Here is an 18098-nt window from a genome sequence, read left to right on the forward strand (position 1 = left end):
TCTCGTCGCCAGATGTAGTATTTAGAAACTCAGAGACATAAAACTAGATACTATGAATTTAGAAGTTGAGATGATTTAATCTATTCCAAGATGTCCGATCATATTCCGAGATCATGTGTACATAAAGGGGATTGAGCCCTCGACGTTGACTGTTAGCACAGTCTTACAAACACAACAGTGTCGAATGCTGATATTTTTCTTTAGTTGTTGATGTTTATGATAAAACAGATAGATATCAGTGCACATGCAAATTTTTGACAAAAAACATGAAAATTTTGGCATAAATTCTTTAAAAAAAAATTATTAACTGGACTGTCTAGAAAACGGTTGCAATCGATTTCTACTATCTAAACTACATGTATACTTGTATAGTAAAAAGTGTATTCATTTACATGGAGGATGTTACCATTGTCTGTGTAAAAAGTATGAAAATGGTTGATTTTCATGAAAAATCCAAGATGGCCGCCAAAAATTGCCAATTTCGAACCCCATGGGATAGATTTGGCAAAGGGAACATCAGATTCATAATATTAATTCAGGCAATACAAAAAAGTTGGTTAAAAAATATATCGTGGGGTTGCACCCTATCACAAATTCTTTTTTGCCAGCTGCTTGGGTTGATACGTCATCTCTTTCATAGAAATTTAGAATGCCTGTAAGGACATCATCATTTATAGAGTACCAAAGCGATGATGTCAGTTGCCATGGTGTCATGGCAGCTTGGTTCTAAACAAAATAACCTGGGGGCCGTTTCATAAAGCTGTGTGTAAGTTAGGAGCAACTTTAAGAATGACTCGTGATCCTTTCTTACATGCTAAAACATTGCCAAGTAATGATGACATTTACCACAAAGATCACCGGTCATTCTTAAAGTCGCTCTTAAGTTATGAATAGCTTTATGAACGAGTGCCCTGTTACGACTCTCAAAATGATGGTAACAGCCAGGGACAACACACATCACCCTTTCTGCAAATACAAATGTGTATAGACGATCGTGCAGCTGCGACTCAGTTTAGAACCGGCCGATTCGATGTCATGACATCGTGACGTCACACTTCGGTACTCTATAAATGCGCATGTTCCTTTCTATTGGCAGGCGGCAAGAATGATTCTGAGAAAACTTGATTGCAAGCTTCTGAACAACTTTTTGGCATTTACAGGGGCTGGTAGGGAGCGCTGTATGTGCCCTTTGAACAGGTCTGTTCAGGGTAGCCTTATGCATCTGAGGACTGGTGCTCTTATTTTGACAGGATCCAGAGGGTCGCTCAACTACAAAATTTGTGACTGATGGGACATTGCAATAGGTTTAGTTTCCATGGGACTATATATCAAGTTCATATCATATGTAACATAGTGAATGCATACTCAAAGGACAAGAAAACCAAGGGAATGATCTGCACCTAAAAAAAAATAGGGTGAAATAGGGTAAAAGCTACGGTGAAACGAACAAATTCACCTATACTCAGCTTTGCATTAGTGTTCATATTCAGTTTTCTCCTTTTTTCAGGGCTGCAGACAATGCAAGTTCCCCCCCCCCCCCCCACTGCCTATGATATTCTGACTGTTTTTTCTTACAGTCAGCATACTGTCCTCCAGCTTTTAAGCATTCTTGTCTCTCTCTTTGCTCTCAAGCACAGCTTTTGGGTGGCATGGTTTACGAACTGTATATGTGACTTAATTGTATGTCCCCCCCAGTAGAGCTATTTCAAGTCTAATGCAGATGCAGCTTGATTTGTTGATGCAAGCATGTACTGTAGTAGATAAAAAAGTCCAATGCTTGTCTTCAGGAGTCTATTGCAGCATATAGGGTTGCAAAATTCCCGGGAATTTTTGCGGTGGAAACTTTCCATGGGAATAAACAGGAATTTATTGGGAATTTTGGGAATTTTCAAGAAATGTTGGGAATTTTCAAAAAGTTGCAATTTTCTGATATTCATATGCAGGAATTGAAAGAATTGCCCTGGCAGATGATGCTTGATTGTGCTTTGTTAGCAAGTTTCAAGCAACATATAATGCTAAGACGGTCAGACAAGGCAGAATTTCAATGAATTTCGTGTAAAAATTGATTTACTGTATTACTGGTTGAATTGTATGTGCGATGGCCGTACATGTTTACTGCAAATATTTTACACATACATTGTTCATGTATTGATGCCTCTTGGATATTCTGATCTTTTTGCAGATGAGAATCATTATTAATAATAATTATGACATTGTTGTTATTAGCATTATATTATTACCATTATATATTATCATTACTTTATTTCTCATTTATTTCTGCAAAGCAGAAGTGAGAACTGTTTGCTGTTTTCCAGCATTAATTTGATGAGTATAAATACAGTTTTCTGGTTCAAGCTTAAAGTTAATTTCAGTTCAATTAACCCTCTTAGAAATAAACATTTTGTTCATTATTTTCAAAATACTACAATTAAATGAAACTAATATGAGATTGTCATTCAATATCACAACAGATATGAAATTTATAACAATTTTCTCAATCTCAATCAAGGTCAAAGGTCATTTGAGGTTAACAAACTTTAATAGTGCATTTTTTTCTCCCTTTGTGAAAAATTATTCATCTTGATTGTTTTCAAAGTCAGCCATTATAATATTGTTACAGTATTTCTTGCCCCCCCCCCATTTTTTTGGGGGTGGAGAGGGGCATCTCAGAAATAAATTTGCAATTTAACATTTTTTGTTCCTGGACCTGATTTTTCCCATTAAAGACTCAAGCCTGTGCCATAGCTGCTGGTGGGATTAGTCTGCTATGCAAACCTAGTCTGCAGGCACAGACCCTGATTGAAACTTTGATTGAAAAGTGGGTCTCCATGCAAAGACTAGCACATAAAATCTTGCTGTTTCCTAAAGGAAAGGGTCTTCAGTAGAATCAGTACCCCGGGGGGACCACTTCCATTGACGAGCGGATACCATGCGCGACCATGGGGTCTCGAAAAGCACCCTAAACACATATTTTCCATATTCTGAAAATGCACCCCTTAACAAGTATTGGTGTCTGAAACCCTACCCTTAACAAGTATTGGGAACAAAATGATACTCCAGGCAAGTATTCCCTGAAATGAACCCCTAAACAAGTACAGGAATATTTTATGTCATGGGTCCTTCGGTCGTTAATTGGTTTTACCTTTACACATCATTTGGTTTAGTACGACCCCACCTTCCACACCTCGTGCAAATCGGACTATAAACACGTAGTGTTTGGGCATAAAGGACATCCTTTATAAAACATTTTAATATTATTTTATCATCCCCTCAAATTTGACCCTAAACACATTACTTTCCTAGTGAAATAGATACCCTTTTTTCATTATTTTTGTGTTTTTGACACCCTTATCACGTTACGTACGTAACGTGCCCTGTCTTGAAAAAGACATCCTTTTTATGTGTTTTTTGGGTCGCGCATGGTATCTACTCGTCAATGTAAGTGGCCCCCCGGGATCAGTACTCAAGGCATGAGTAGGCTGCACATTCAGTCATTTATCTAGAGTGAATGCTTTACACAGCAGACTAAGTGCAAACCCTTCACTCGAGGAAAGTGGTCTGAATATGCAGCCTAAGGTTTCTGCCAATGACTTGTGTTCAGAAGGTCCTTTTGTTCGGCAGAAAATTGTATTCGTGCTAGTCTTGTGTGAAGTCCCACTTGTGGATCAAAGTTTCAATAAGGGTCTGTGCATGCAGACTACATGTAGGGGGCAATGTTCTCTTAACATGTTATTATATAATGGCAGGTTCTCACATAAAAACATTGACATTTAAAGAAAAAAAAAAGTGTAGTGCAAAGTTGTTTTTTCATGTTGAATTGAAAAGCATAATTTTCTACATAATGCTCCATCATGTTACTGAATACATATACATGTACTATAATGTATTGATGTACAGTTTGATGAATATTTTATACCCTGGGCAATTTAAAGAATGAAGAATAGTATAAATAAAATGGAAAGTATGATATTTGAGGATATCAATTTATAATTTTGTATTTAAAAACAGAATTTATCACTTTTTGTGAAAAAACGAAAATTCCCGAAAATTCCCAAAATTCCCGACAGCTGAAAATTCCCGAAACTTTCCATGGAAATTTTCCAAAATTTCCGGAAAGTTTCCAGCCCTTTGCAACCCTAGCAGCATATAAGGAAAACTTAATGCTCAAAACTGTGACTTATGGGACATCGAACATACACACATTGATATGTATTTTGTGCCTCACCAATTCACTGCAGCATGTAAAACAATAAATAGGAAATTACTGCTTGGAGGTCACATGGACAGTGGAATTTTTCATCAGCACCCTTTGCATGCCCGGAGCCAGGGATGGGTGAAAGTTGTACACTTTCTAAGAATTCTTAGTACCAAAGTGCAACAGAGTGCACATTGTGTATTTTATGAATGAATAAGGGTATAGTAAATATAAGTGTGCTTTTGTAAACCTTAAACTAACTTATGAACAGTATAAACAAAATTGCTCAGAAAAGAAATTTCAAAAACTGGAAAAATGCAACATTTATCAATTTCAATTCTACATGTATATCCTCAATTTATGTCACCAATATAATTCACTACAGTGTCAACAGGGCTGAAATTAGAATTGTGTTAAATTTTGTTGCGAGATGCTGGATGAGCTCCACATCATTGATGTGCTAGTTCATTGTAATAATTAACTACTAAGTCCCTGTGATAAAGCATGTGCTTAGAGCATATTCCTTACTCCAAACCCATTTAATTCAGCAATTAAGAAAAAAAAATTTTCAAAACTATAAAGACTTTTCTCCAGTCCAGATACATATAATTTAAACAATGAAAGAAAATAACTTCTTTTATTTTGATTGTTGGTCTTATGATTTAAGTTGTATTTTTGTATCATTATTATTCAACCAGGTAAAGTGTGTAATTACTAGTTATGTAGGTGAAATTATTATGGGTAAGCTATTATTACTTTTAATTAAAATGGAGGGCACTAAATGTTCAATTTATAGCTGGTGAAAGAGCACCCAGTAACCATTAGAGTTTGGTGGTAATTGAATACTAGATGATACTTTTCGTATAATACATGTATTACATGTATACCAAAATATTATATTGGCTCTAATGACATAGTCTTTGCTATAATTTTTTGAGGTCATTGAAGGTGTATTATACTAAATGGCACGTTTAACTCTGTATCAATAACTTACATGTATTTTGATGAATAGTAAGAGCAAGAAGCAAACACATGAGGACACAAAGACGGCTGTTTTAACTCTCCCTATAATATCGCACTGCACAGCTTTACAATGTTGCCACATAAATAATTAAATGCATACATTACATCTCTCCCCCCTTAGTTTTTGTCTCACCTGCATAGCAGAGTGAGACTATAGGCGCCGCGGCGGCGTCAACACCAAATCTTAACCTGAGGTTAAGTTTTTGAAATGACAGCATAACTTAGAAAGTATATGGACCTAGTTCATGAAACTTGGCCATAAGGTTAATCAAGTATTACTGAACATCCTGCCTTAGTTTCATGTCACATGACCAAGGTCAAAGGTAATTTAGGGTCAATGAACTTAGACCATGTTGGGGGAATCAACATCAAAATCTTAACCTAAGGTTAAGTTTTCGAAATGTCATCATAACTTAGAAAATATATGGACCTAGTTCATGAAACTTATACATAAGATTAATCAAGTATCACTGAACATCCTGCATGAGTTTCACGTCACATGACCAAGGTCAAAGGTCATTTAGGGTCAATGAACTTTGGCCGAATTGGGGGTATCTGTTGAATTACCATCATAACTTGGAAAGTTGATGGATCTTACTCTTGAAACTTGGACATAAGAGTAATCAAGTATCACTGAACATCCTGTGTGAGTTTCAGGTCACATGATCAAGGTCAAAGGTTATGTAAGGTCAATGAACTTTGGCCACGTTGGGGGTATTTGTTGAATTACCATCATATCTCTATAAGTGTATGGGTCTAGTTCATAAAACGTGGAAATAAAAGTAACCAAGTATCACTGAACATCTTGTGCGAGTTATAGTAGTTTTCAAAATCAACACTGCTGCTATATTGAATCGCGTGATGCAGGTGAGACGGCCAGAGGCATTCCACTTGTTTTAATTCACTTTAGAACATTTTGAATCTGTTTGTTCCCAAATTCTCTGTGGAACAATTTTTTTATTTCCAAAATTACTTCTCAAAGAAAATTTACTGTTCTATTATTGTTTTTGTCTCACCTGCATAGCAAAGTGAGACTATAGGCGCCACTTTTCCGACGGCGGCGGCGTCAACACCAAATCTTAACCCAAGGTTAAGTTTTTGAAATGACAGCATAACTTAGAAACTAAATGGACCTGGTTCATGAAACTTGGCCATAAGGTTAATCAAGTATTACTGAATATCCTGCCTGAGTTTCATGTCACATGACCAAGGTCAAAGGTCATTTAGGGTCAATGAACTTAGACCTTGTTGGGGGAATCAACATGAAAATCTTAACCTAAGGTTAAGTTTTTGAATTACCATCATAACTTTGAAAGTATGTTGGTCTAGTTCATAAAACTTGGACATAAGAGTTATCATGTATCACTGAACATCCTGTGCACATTTTAGGTCACATGACCAAGGTCAAAGGTCAATGAATTTTGGCCATAATGGGGGAATCTGTTGAATTACCATCATAACTTTGAAAGTTTATGGATCTGACTCGTGAAACTTGGACATAAAAGGGATCAAGTATCACTGAACATCCTGTGCAAGTTTCAGGTCACATGATCAAGGTCAAAGGTCATGTAAGGTCAATGAACTTTGGCCACGTTGGGGGTATTTGTTGAATTACCATCATATCTCTGTAAGTGTATTGGTCTAGTTCATAAAACATGGAAATAAGAGTAACCAAGTATCACTGAACATCTTGTGCGAGTTATAGTAGTTTTCAAAGTCAGCACTGCTGCTATATTGAATCGTGTGATGCAGGTGAGACCGCCAGAGGCATTCCACTTGTTCTGTTAAAATGACTTGTTCAATCAGACATGAAAAATTTTGTTTCAATTCTCCTATTAAAATACTACCATACTTCAAAGAATTTATAATCAAATTTTTTGATGAGCAGATTCATAGTGTTGAATCTTCAAACATTTATAGAGAACATGATAATCGTAAGTAATTATTATTTATTCAGTCCATGGTCAAGTACAGTTACAGTTCAATATCCGTAGTAATCGGGTTTCTTAACATTCCACTTCAGATAGTCTTTTCGTTCTGACACGCGGCTGCTTCTTCTCTGCTACATTTGCTTCGATGTTATCTTCGAGCGGATTGCTTCCTTCAATTTGGGTTGGTGTATCGAAATCGAGTTTGCATTCTTCTTGGGATTCGTTCCCGTTCGCGGTGATATTTTCGCGATTTGGAGTCTTACGTTTCAGAATCTGATCTGCGTGACGTTTCCAAATGTATGAGGATGTTCCGATGCGAACTTAGACCTTGTAAGAGACCGGTTCTAACTTCCTCTTAATCATTCCTGGTACCCACTTCTTCCCTTTTGCGTAGTTGCGGGCTAATACATCATTGCCCTCTGAACTCGCGAATCGGACACGAGTCGTGTTGTAGCTTTTGCGAAAGCTGATTCTTTTCAACACTGGCCTTATTATCTGGTATTGCTATGTTGAATTGCGTGCGAAGCTTTCGTTTCATCAGCATCTCGGCTGGTGTTTGCAAGGTTATCGAATGCGGTGTAGATCGGTAGGATAGGAGAAATCTGGCTACGCGTGTCTGGAGTGGTTCTGACATCTTTCGAAGTGCTGCTATTACTGTCTGAACAGCGCGTTCCGCAAGGCCATTTGTTGCCGGGTGATATGGCGCACTTTTCATGTGACAGATGCAATTCGCTTTCATGAATGCACTGAATTTCTCACTTGCAAAACGACCATTGTCGGACACTAAGGTATACGGTATTCCATGTGTTGAAAACGCATGTCGGAGCTTATCGATTGTGATGCTCTTATTTGATTCGCGTGTGACTTCAATCCATTTTGAGTATGCGTCAACTAGGATTAATACCATTTCTCCTTGAACTGGACCAGCATAGTCCACCTGAACGTGAGACCACGGTTGCTACAATGCTCCTATGAGTGCAGTGGTGCTTTTGGTGGATCCCATTAATGCTCCTGGCACTGTGGACATGCTCAGACATTCTGCTCCAAGTCCTTATCAATTTGGGGCCACCACACATGGCTTCTGAGTTCTCGCGATTGCCTTCATTTTCACAATACCCAGATGCACTTCATGGATTTCCTCCATCATTTTACGCAACATTTGGGCGGTAGTACAACTCCCCCAAAGTACACATCCTTATGTACAGTATTCATTTCCTCATTCATTCCACCCGGTTTGTCCGGCCAACCAGTCATGGTATATTAGCGAAATCAGAAGGTGTTGTTGTCGTCTTCTCCAACTCGCTCATTAGCAGGACGATTTCCATTGGTACGGATGGTTGTTTTGCAGTCGCTTTCCTCGGAAGGCGGCTAACACATCAGCATTAGTGTTTTCTGTTCTTTACCCCACTGCCAGTGTGAGGTGTTTCGAAGCAGACGATTTAGTAATAGTAGCCTCTTGTCGAGACCCTGGCGGCTGCTTCCCGAGCGAAGCTAGGGATTTCCTAATTTGCTTCGCGAATTAGGCCTGGCGCGAGCCAGGGCCTCTTGACATCTGAGCTGAATTATATATTCATGAGGAACGTCTTCCTAATGAATATACATGAGTCATGATATTACCGGTCACCTAGTAAACCAATGAAATGTCAAAGCTGTTTCGTCCGGGGTTCGGAATACTATAGTAGTCCACTATTCTGCAGGGGATTCAATTAATTGCGGGACACTTAAGGGGATATAACCAACAAAATGCTTCCAGTAGTGGTACTGTACTACTACTAGTACTGGCCGTAACAGACCCATCACTGCCCCGAAACTTCCCGGGAGATACTGGTCAGCCGCTGGTCAGGCTCGAGTCAAGGGGAATTAAGCAAACTCCAGCATTCCCTCACACTGCACAGCCGAGATTGATAATCGACGCATAGTGGAATCGCATAAAATATTACATTTTTTCTCACCTGCATAGCAGAGTGAGACTAAAGGCGCTGCTTTTCCGGCGGAAGATTTTGTCTCGCCTGCGTAGCAGAGCGAGACATAAGTATCACTATTTCCGGCGTCGGCGGTGTCGTCGTCGTCAACAATTGTGTTGTACACCCAATAACTTTCTATAGCTTCGAGGTGGGATCACCAAATTCATACCAGAGGTCCATCTCCTGAAGGCACAGGTCAAGTTCGAATATGAATCGAATTTGAATAAGGTCAAAGATCAATGAACTTTCCATGACTGGCACTGTGCTGTGTTGTACACACAATAACTTTCTATAGCTTCGAGGTGAGATCGCCAAATTCATAACAGAGGTCCATCTCTTGAAGGTGCAGGTCAAGTTCAAATGTGAGCCGAATTTCAATAAGGTCAAAGGTCAATGAACTTTCCATGACTGGCACTGTGCTGTGCTGTACACACAATAAGTTTATGGATCTGATTCATGAAACTTGGACATAAGAGTAATCAAGTATCACTGAATATCCTGTACGAGTTGCAGGTTCACATGACCAAGGTCAAAGGTCATTTAAGGTCGTTGAATAACCATCAAAGGTCTGAAAGTGTATGGATGTAGTTCATTAAACTTGGGCATAAGAGTATTTGTAGTATTTGAAGCTGTGGGGGTTGTTTTCATTGTGAATAATGTCATTTAGGGTGAATGAACGTAGTATTGTATCATTGTATGAATGGTGTTTTTTTGTGAATAATTATTTCATAGTAGTTTTTGTCTCACCTGCATAGCAGAGTGAGACTATAGGCGCCGCTTTTCCGACGGCGGCGGCGGCGTCAACACCAAATCTTAACCTGAGGTTAAGTTTTTGAAATGACAGCATAACTTAGAAAGTATATGGACCTAGTTCATGAAACTTGGCCATAAGGTTAATCAAGTATTACTGAACATCCTGCCTGAGTTTCATGTCACATGACCAAGGTCAAAGGTCATTTAGGGTCAATGAACTTAGACCATGTTGGGGGAATCAACATCAAAATCTTAACCTAAGGTTAAGTTTTTGAAATGTCATCATAACTTAGAAAATATATGGACCTAGTTCATGAAACTTATACATAAGGTTAATCAAGTATCACTGAACATCCTGCATGAGTTTCACGTCACATGACCAAGGTCAAAGGTCATTTAGGGTCAATGAACTTTGGCTGAATTGGGGGTATCTGTTGAATTACCATCATAACTTTGAAAGTTTATGGATCTGATTCATGAAACTTGGACATAATAGTAATCAAGTATTACTGAACATCCTGTGCAAGTTTCAGGTCACATGATCAAGGTCAAAGGTCATTTAGGGTCAATGAACTTTGGCCAAATTGGGGTATTTGTTGAATTACAGCCATAAATTTGAAAGTGTGTTGGTCTAGTTCATAAAACTTGGACATAATAGTAATCAAGTATCACTGAATATCCTGTGCGAGTTTCAGGTCACATGATCAAGGTCAAAGGTCATGTAAGGTCAAAGAACTTTGGCCACGTTGGGGGTATTTGTTGAATTGCCATCATATCTCTATAAGTGTATTGGTCTAGTTCATAAAACGTGGAAATAAGAGTAACCAAGTATCACTGAACATCTTGTGCGAGTTATAGTAGTTTTCAAAATCAGCACTGCTGCTATATTGAATCGCGTGATGCAGGTGAGACGGCCAGAGGCGCTCCAATTGTTATTATTTTGTTATTTTAGAGTGGTTATTTGTTATTTAATAATGTATCTGTAGCAACTACGTGTGTCCCTCCTAAAGCAATAGGGAATATAATACCCCCCCCTCCTTCTCTGATCAACCCCATTAAAAAAACTGTCAAAGTTGGTTTTGGCTTTGAAATTTTGCATTGTCTTTTTGCTGCAGGATATTGCTTTTCCCATTGCCTTTACCAGAGTTGACTCTTTTTTTTTTTTCTTTTTTTTTGTAGCTGTGGGAGTTGTTTTCATTTTTTTATCTTCAAGTTTCTTTTCTCTCTTTCTCTCTTTTAGACCCTGTATATAGGCCATTCCAATCTATACCATGTTTTGGCAATAAGGTCTTGCCTGTAACAGATCCGGGTGAAATATCACGTGGATCATTCTACTTAATTGCATCGATAGAACCTCAAGAAAAATTCACCTGTTCGTCAGAGTATATACAGGATAATTGGAATTGTTCCTTCACCGTTGGAAATGTAAACAGGAGCCAGTGCGATGGATTTCAGCTTGCTGAAAATGATTCCACTGTCCATCTTCATTGCGGGTCTGTCAAAACATCTCGGGTTTCCTGCATCTATCAAAAGGCACCCCCACCGCACGGCTTTAAAGTGTTTCCTGTTTACATTTACATCAAAGATCAAGGTAAGATACATTATCCGCAAATGCCTTTGTAAGACTTAAAGGAATTAGAAATATCATGAAAGACATAGTGCCCAAAGCTTAGTAACATTCAATACAAAGCAAATGGGATATGAGACAGCTTCAAATGTTGCAAGTTCAAGAGATCACTCTAATAGCTATTTTTTCTCCCATGACTAATTTTTGTCTCAACTGCATAGCAGAGCGAGACTATAGGCGCCGCTTTTCCGACGGCAGCGGCATCAACATCAAATTTTAACCTAAGATTTAAAAAGTTTTTGAAATGACAGCAATGAGCATAACTTAATAAGTATAGGGAACTAGTTTATGAAACTTAGACATAAGGTTAATCAAATATTATTAAACATATTGCCTGAGTTTCAGGTCACATGACCAAGTTCAAAGGTCATTCAGGGTCAATGAACTTACTTAGACCATGTTGGGGGATCAAAATAAAAATATTAACCTTAGTTTAAGTTTTTTAAAGGTCAAGTTCACCCTGGCAAAATGGTGATTTGAATAAATAGAGAAAAATCAAACTAGCATAACACTGAAAATTTCATTAAAATTGGATGTAAAATAAGAAAGTTATGGAATTTTAAAATTTCGCTCATTTTTCACAAAACAGTGATATGCACAACTCAGTGACATGCAAATGAGTCAGTCGATGATGTCCATCACTCACTATTTCTTTTGTTTTTTATCGTTTGAATTAAGCCTGAGTAGAATCGATTTTAAAATCGGTGTTCGATCGATGTCATCGATCATCATTCTCTTCATCTTCATAATCATCAATTTGAAAATCCAAATCTAGATAAAATTCTGGGTTTTCTTTCATTTCGGGATCGAAAGTATTCAGTGACAATGTGGAGAAAACATACCCTCGCAACAGGTTTTGCATGCAAGTGGAGCTTCACGTTGGAGAGCCAATCACGCCTCTCGTACAGAAAGTGACGTCATAAAAAATCCCCAATTTCGCGGACGTAATTCTGCGTGTTTGAAGCATTCAGAGAGAGAACTTTAAACTATCAATTAACTGAGTTCCATCGGTCTCCATGATAAATGATTTACACCATCGTGTTCTCCTTATTTTCTCCTTTAATTTGATATATGATCCTCCATTTTTACGATTTTCAATATACTTCTACTTTAAAGCTGTCGAACACCGGTTTTCAAAAAAATCGAAATGACTCAGGCTTAGTTTGAATTATACAATCTTTCATTTTTTACAGATTCCACCATAGGGACCGACTTGGCTGAACCATCTAGTATTGAAGGTATAGTGTGTCATTGGTTTATTTCAAAACTTTCTTTTAAATTTAATTCTTTGCTTTCCACAATATTCATAAACAAGTTCTGAGTTCTGACACATACAATGTATTGTATTGGTCAGAAAGAACTGTTTTTATTCTCAAAAAAACATATTAAAATGAGAAGTTTTGCCGAGTGAGCTTTCTGTGGATGTATTTTTTAGAACTGACATAAAAATGAAGAGCGCCACCTTAAGACCAATTGACATCAATATCTGCTCATGAATATTCATATCTCTTGCCTCTGCGCGAGTCTCAAGCAAGTGCCGATCTCAAGTGCCGATGCATAGTCTAGTTCTAGACGATTTTAAACGAATCTATTTGCACCACGATATAATACGTTCTATTCCGTGCGTACGCCCAGCCGAGTGTGCGCGCAAAACCGAGAACCTGTTACTCCGAGGAAAAATCGTCTAGACCAGTTGCTCTGCGGTGACGTCAGAGGTCAAAGGTCAACGGACGAGTGCTTCATAAATATGCATGAGTTACTTGTCAATCTCGCCGCGCCGAACAACAGTGCAACGTTGTTTACGTTTTGCACGTGTTAATCAGCTGTGTGCATGCATTGTACACATGGGATTGATGTAATACTCAGTAGATCTATGTGATATGAATACATGTACACGTATCATACGAAAGTTTGAGTAGACGGGTCAATATACGACCAAAAATAGCCTTACCCGGAACAAATTGCAACAAATGATTTTTCAACGGTATTTTGTACTATTTGACCTCAGGAATAACATACTAAAAATCTACCAAAATCCGCATCCGGGAAAGTGGTTATTTTCAAGATGGCGTCCAAAATGGCCGCCATTCACTGAAAATGGATACAACTGACACATTATCCACCCTAGAATACTATTTCGGTTCATATTCCATGGTCTAGGGTACAAACATTGATTTAGGCTAGGATGCATTATGAGCCCTCCAGTGTACCAGGCAAATCCAAGATGGCGCCCAAAATGGCTGCCGTAGGCTGAAAATCCACAATTAATCTAAATTAGTTTTTTATTTAATGGTTTTAAAGGTGAAATAGTACATTGAAACAAGTTACAAGGACAGCCAGTGGTCGAGTGTGTCCAAAAATCCAAGAAGGCTTCCAAAAAATGAGTTTAAAATGGCTGTTGATAATTAAAATGGACATAGTTCATTTTATATCCGCCTGGGACATAATGATTTTGGTGTCTAGACCATGATTTCAATGGTCAAATAAGACATTGGGATAAGTTACAAGGACAGTCAGTGGAGTAGTATGTTCAAAAATCCAAGATGGCTTCCAAAAATGGAGTCGAAAATTGCTGTTGCTACTTAAAAAAACCCGACATAGTTTGCTCAATGTCCAGAAATATGATTTTTGTGTCTATACCATGGTTAAATGGGTCAAATAATACATTGGGGCAAGTTACAAGGAAAGTCAGTGGTCTGGTATGTGCAAAAATCCTAGATGGATTCTAAAAATTGATTCTGAAACGGCTGCTAATACTTAAAGCGGACAAAGCTCATTTCATTTTGGCCTGGATATGTGATTTTGATGTATAAACCACTGGTTTCAAGGGTCAAATAATATATTAGGATAAGTTACAAGGACAGTCAATGCTATGGTATGTCCAAAAATCGAAGATGGCGTCCAAAAATGGTATTAGAAATATGCTGCTGATACTTAAAGCGGATCAAGCTCCTTTCATATCGGCCTGGAAATGTGATTTTGGTGTCTAAACCACTAGTTTCAAGGATCAATTAATACGTTAGGGCAAGTTACAAGGAAAGTCAGTGGCCTGGTCGGTCAAAAAATCTAAGTTGGCTTCCAAAAATTGATTCTAAATTGACTGCTGCTACTTAAAGCGGACATAGCTTATTTCATATCGGCATGGGAGATGCAATTTTGGTATCTAAACCACTGGTTTAAGGGCCAAAATAATACATTAAGACAGGTTATAAGGCCAGTCAGTGGTCTGGTATGACCAAAAATCCAATATGGCTTCCAAAACTTGATTCTTAAATGGCTGTTGATACTTTAAAGTGGCATAGCTCATTTTCAATCCGCTGTGAGATATGATTTCGGTGTCTAAACTATGGTTTCAAGGGTCAAATTATATAAATGGACAAGACAATGGCAGTCAGTGGTCTAGTATGTCAAAAATTACAAGATGGCTTCCAAAAATGGAGTAAAAATATGTCTGATGTTACTTATAAAAGGACATAGTTTGTTTAATATCTGTCTGGGGAATATGAGTTTGGTGTTAAAAGCATTGTTTAGAAGGGTCAAGTAATACACTAGGGTAAGTTACAAGACCAGTCAGTTGTCTGTTAAAAAAAAAATCCAAGATTACTTCAAAAAAATGGGGTGTAAATTGACTGTTGCTACTTAAAAGTATGCATAGTTTATTATAAATACACCTTGGAGGTATGATTTTGCTGTCTATACTAGAGTTTACAGGGTCAAGCAATACCTTGGGTTAAGTTGAAAGGACAGTCAGGTGTCAGGTATGTCCAAAAATCAAAGATGGATTTAAAAATAGGGGTCTTAAATGACTGCTGTTACTTAAAAGTGGATGTAGAACATTATAAATACACCATGGTGATATTATTTTGGTGTCTACACTAGGGTTTCAAGGGCCAAACAATACTTTGGGACTGGTTACCATGATATGCAGCTATCCATTTTGCCTTAAAATCCAAGTTGGCTTAAAAAAATGGGTTCTAAAGTGACTACTGTTACATAAAATATCTACCTGCTAGAAATAATCTTGGTGCCTACACTTAAATGCATGGGGACAAGTTATCATATTGTTTAATGAGTTGGTAACAGCACCCATTTTGATGAAATTTTAGAATCCATCATGGATTATTTGACAAAATGGAGTACTAACCATCCTGTTTACTTGTCCGAATGTATCATTTGACCCTTCATACCACAATTTGGACACCAACATTATTTCTTGCAGATGAATATTGTAGAACTCTGACCACTATTGAATGATATGAGTCGTTTTAGATTCCTTTAAAAACCCTCTTGTGTTTTAGGCGAACTGGACAACTGCATATTAATGTAACCAGTCCAAACGTATTATTTTAACCATGAAACCATAGTGTGGACACCGAAATCATATCTCCTAGGTGGATTTTAAATGAACTATGTCCATTTTAAAAGTAACAGCAGTCATTTAGACTCCGATTTTTGGAAGCCATCTTGTATTTTCGACATACTGGACCACTGACTGTCCTTGTAACTAATTTTCTGCCTTTTGAAACCATGATATAGGCAACAAAATCATATGCCCTTGACGAATAAAACATGAACTATGTCCATTTTTAAATACCATCGCGGCTAATTGATACTATTTTTTAAGCCACCGTGGACTTTTGGACATACTTGACCACCAATCGTTCTTGTAACTTATCCCAATTTATTATTTGACCCATTTAACCATGGTATAGGCACAAAAAATCATATTCCCGAATATTGAACAAACTTTGTTGGGTTTTTTTTAAGTAGCAACAGCATTTTTTACTCCATTTTTGGAAGCCATCTTGGATTTTTTAACATACTGGACCACTGACTGTCCTTGTAACTTGTCCCAATGTATTATTTGACAATTGAAACCATGGTCTAGACACCAAAATCATATCTCTCAGGTTGATGTGATATGAGCTATGTCCATTTTAAGGATTAACAGCCACTTTAAACTCAATTTTTGGAAGCCATCTTGAATTTTTGGACACACCAGACCACTGGCTGTCCTTGTAACTTGTCCCGACGTACTACTTCATCATTAAAACAATCGGATGGAAACCAAATTAAAGCCACTTAAGTAAGTAATAGATGAATTGTGGAGTTTTTAGACTACGGCATCCATTTTGAGTGCCATCTTGGATTTTCCTGGTACCCTGGAGTGCTAATATTCACTCTAACTTGTATAAATAAATTCTTTTACTCATTGGACCATGGAATATGAACCCAAATATGATTCTAGGGTGGATAATGAGTGAGTTATATCAATTTTTAGTGAATGGCGGCCATCTTGGATGACATCTTAAAAATAACCACTTTCCCGGATGCGGATTTTGGTAGATTTTTAGTATGTTATTCCTGAGGTCAAATAGTACAAAATACCGTTGAAAAATCATTTGTTGCAATTTGTTCCGAGTCAAACCATATATTGACCCGTCTAGAGATAGTTCATTATTTTTAAGGCTACAAATAGACATTTCATTGTTGGGAAATTACTGTATAACATGCATAGGCCTATAGTTATTTCACTCAATGTGCATATCTTGGTTAAATCTGTGGGTATGATGTTACCATCATGATATATGAAAGAAGGTGCTAATGTACCAAATTTCAAACTTCAAAACAATACAGACTAGTTTTTCCACTTTATTCAGATGGAATAATTAATATACAAGTTTGAATGATATATTTTATATTCTTCTTCATCTACACATGTAATTACATAGAGGTAATTTGTCTTAGTATATGGGTATTGAAAATTAAGACTCATAAATGTAAACTCTCATTCTTGTGAATGGATCACATCACGGTACATTTTACTGTGGGCACTTGTAAATATATCATTTTCAATGTCTTCTTCACATATTTCACTGTCAGAGAGTATGACAAAAAGGGTTGAGAAGTACATGTACTTTGTACAGATTAGTACAGAGCTGTGAAAGGGATAAGGAAAACAGAATAAAAATCATTAATGATTTTTAAAAGTAGATTAATCTCAGGCTCACAAAAATTTTGTATGCGGATTTTGATGCGTGCAGTACATCAGATTTTGGAAGAAAATCTTTGCAGTTGTCCTTGGAACTTTTAGTTTATTTATTTACTTTACATGAACATCTAGATAATGCGTACAATTATTTTTGTTGTTCAGCTACATTATAATCTAGCTACATGTAGCCAGGAAATGATATTGCCAATGATGTACATGAAGCCTCCTCGATAAATAAAGGCACCTTTTCTCCCCGGGGGGGCCACTTACATTGACGAGTGGATACCATGCGCGACCAAAAAAACACGTAAAAAGGATGTCTTTTTCAAGATAGGGCACGTTACGTACGTAACGTGATAAGGGTGTCAAAAACACAAAAATATTGAAAAAAGGGTATCTATTTCGCTCGGAAAAATATACGTGTTTAGGGTCAAATATGCGGGGATGATAAAACAAAATCAAAATGTTTTATAAAGGATGTCCTTTTTGCCCCAACACTATGTGTTTAGAGTCCGATTTGCGCGAGTTGTGGAAGGTGGGGCCGTACTAAACCAAATGATGTGTAAAGGTAAAACCGACGACCGACGGACGCGTGACATAACAATAAAATATC

General features: G+C 37.5%; 1 long non-coding RNA gene across 1 annotated transcript; it reads left to right on the top strand.

Moving 5' to 3' along the window:
* The first annotated feature begins 11110 nt into the window (after positions 1-11110).
* LOC135157297 (uncharacterized) lies at positions 11111-12731 on the top strand. The gene is made up of 2 exons (XR_010296308.1): positions 11111-11457; positions 12687-12731. It is a non-coding gene; the product is annotated as an uncharacterized LOC135157297 (long non-coding RNA).
* Positions 12732-18098: the final 5367 nt, after the last annotated feature.

This window comes from Lytechinus pictus, chromosome 17, assembly GCF_037042905.1.
Source record: "Lytechinus pictus isolate F3 Inbred chromosome 17, Lp3.0, whole genome shotgun sequence".
Taxonomy (NCBI): domain Eukaryota; kingdom Metazoa; phylum Echinodermata; class Echinoidea; order Temnopleuroida; family Toxopneustidae; genus Lytechinus; species Lytechinus pictus.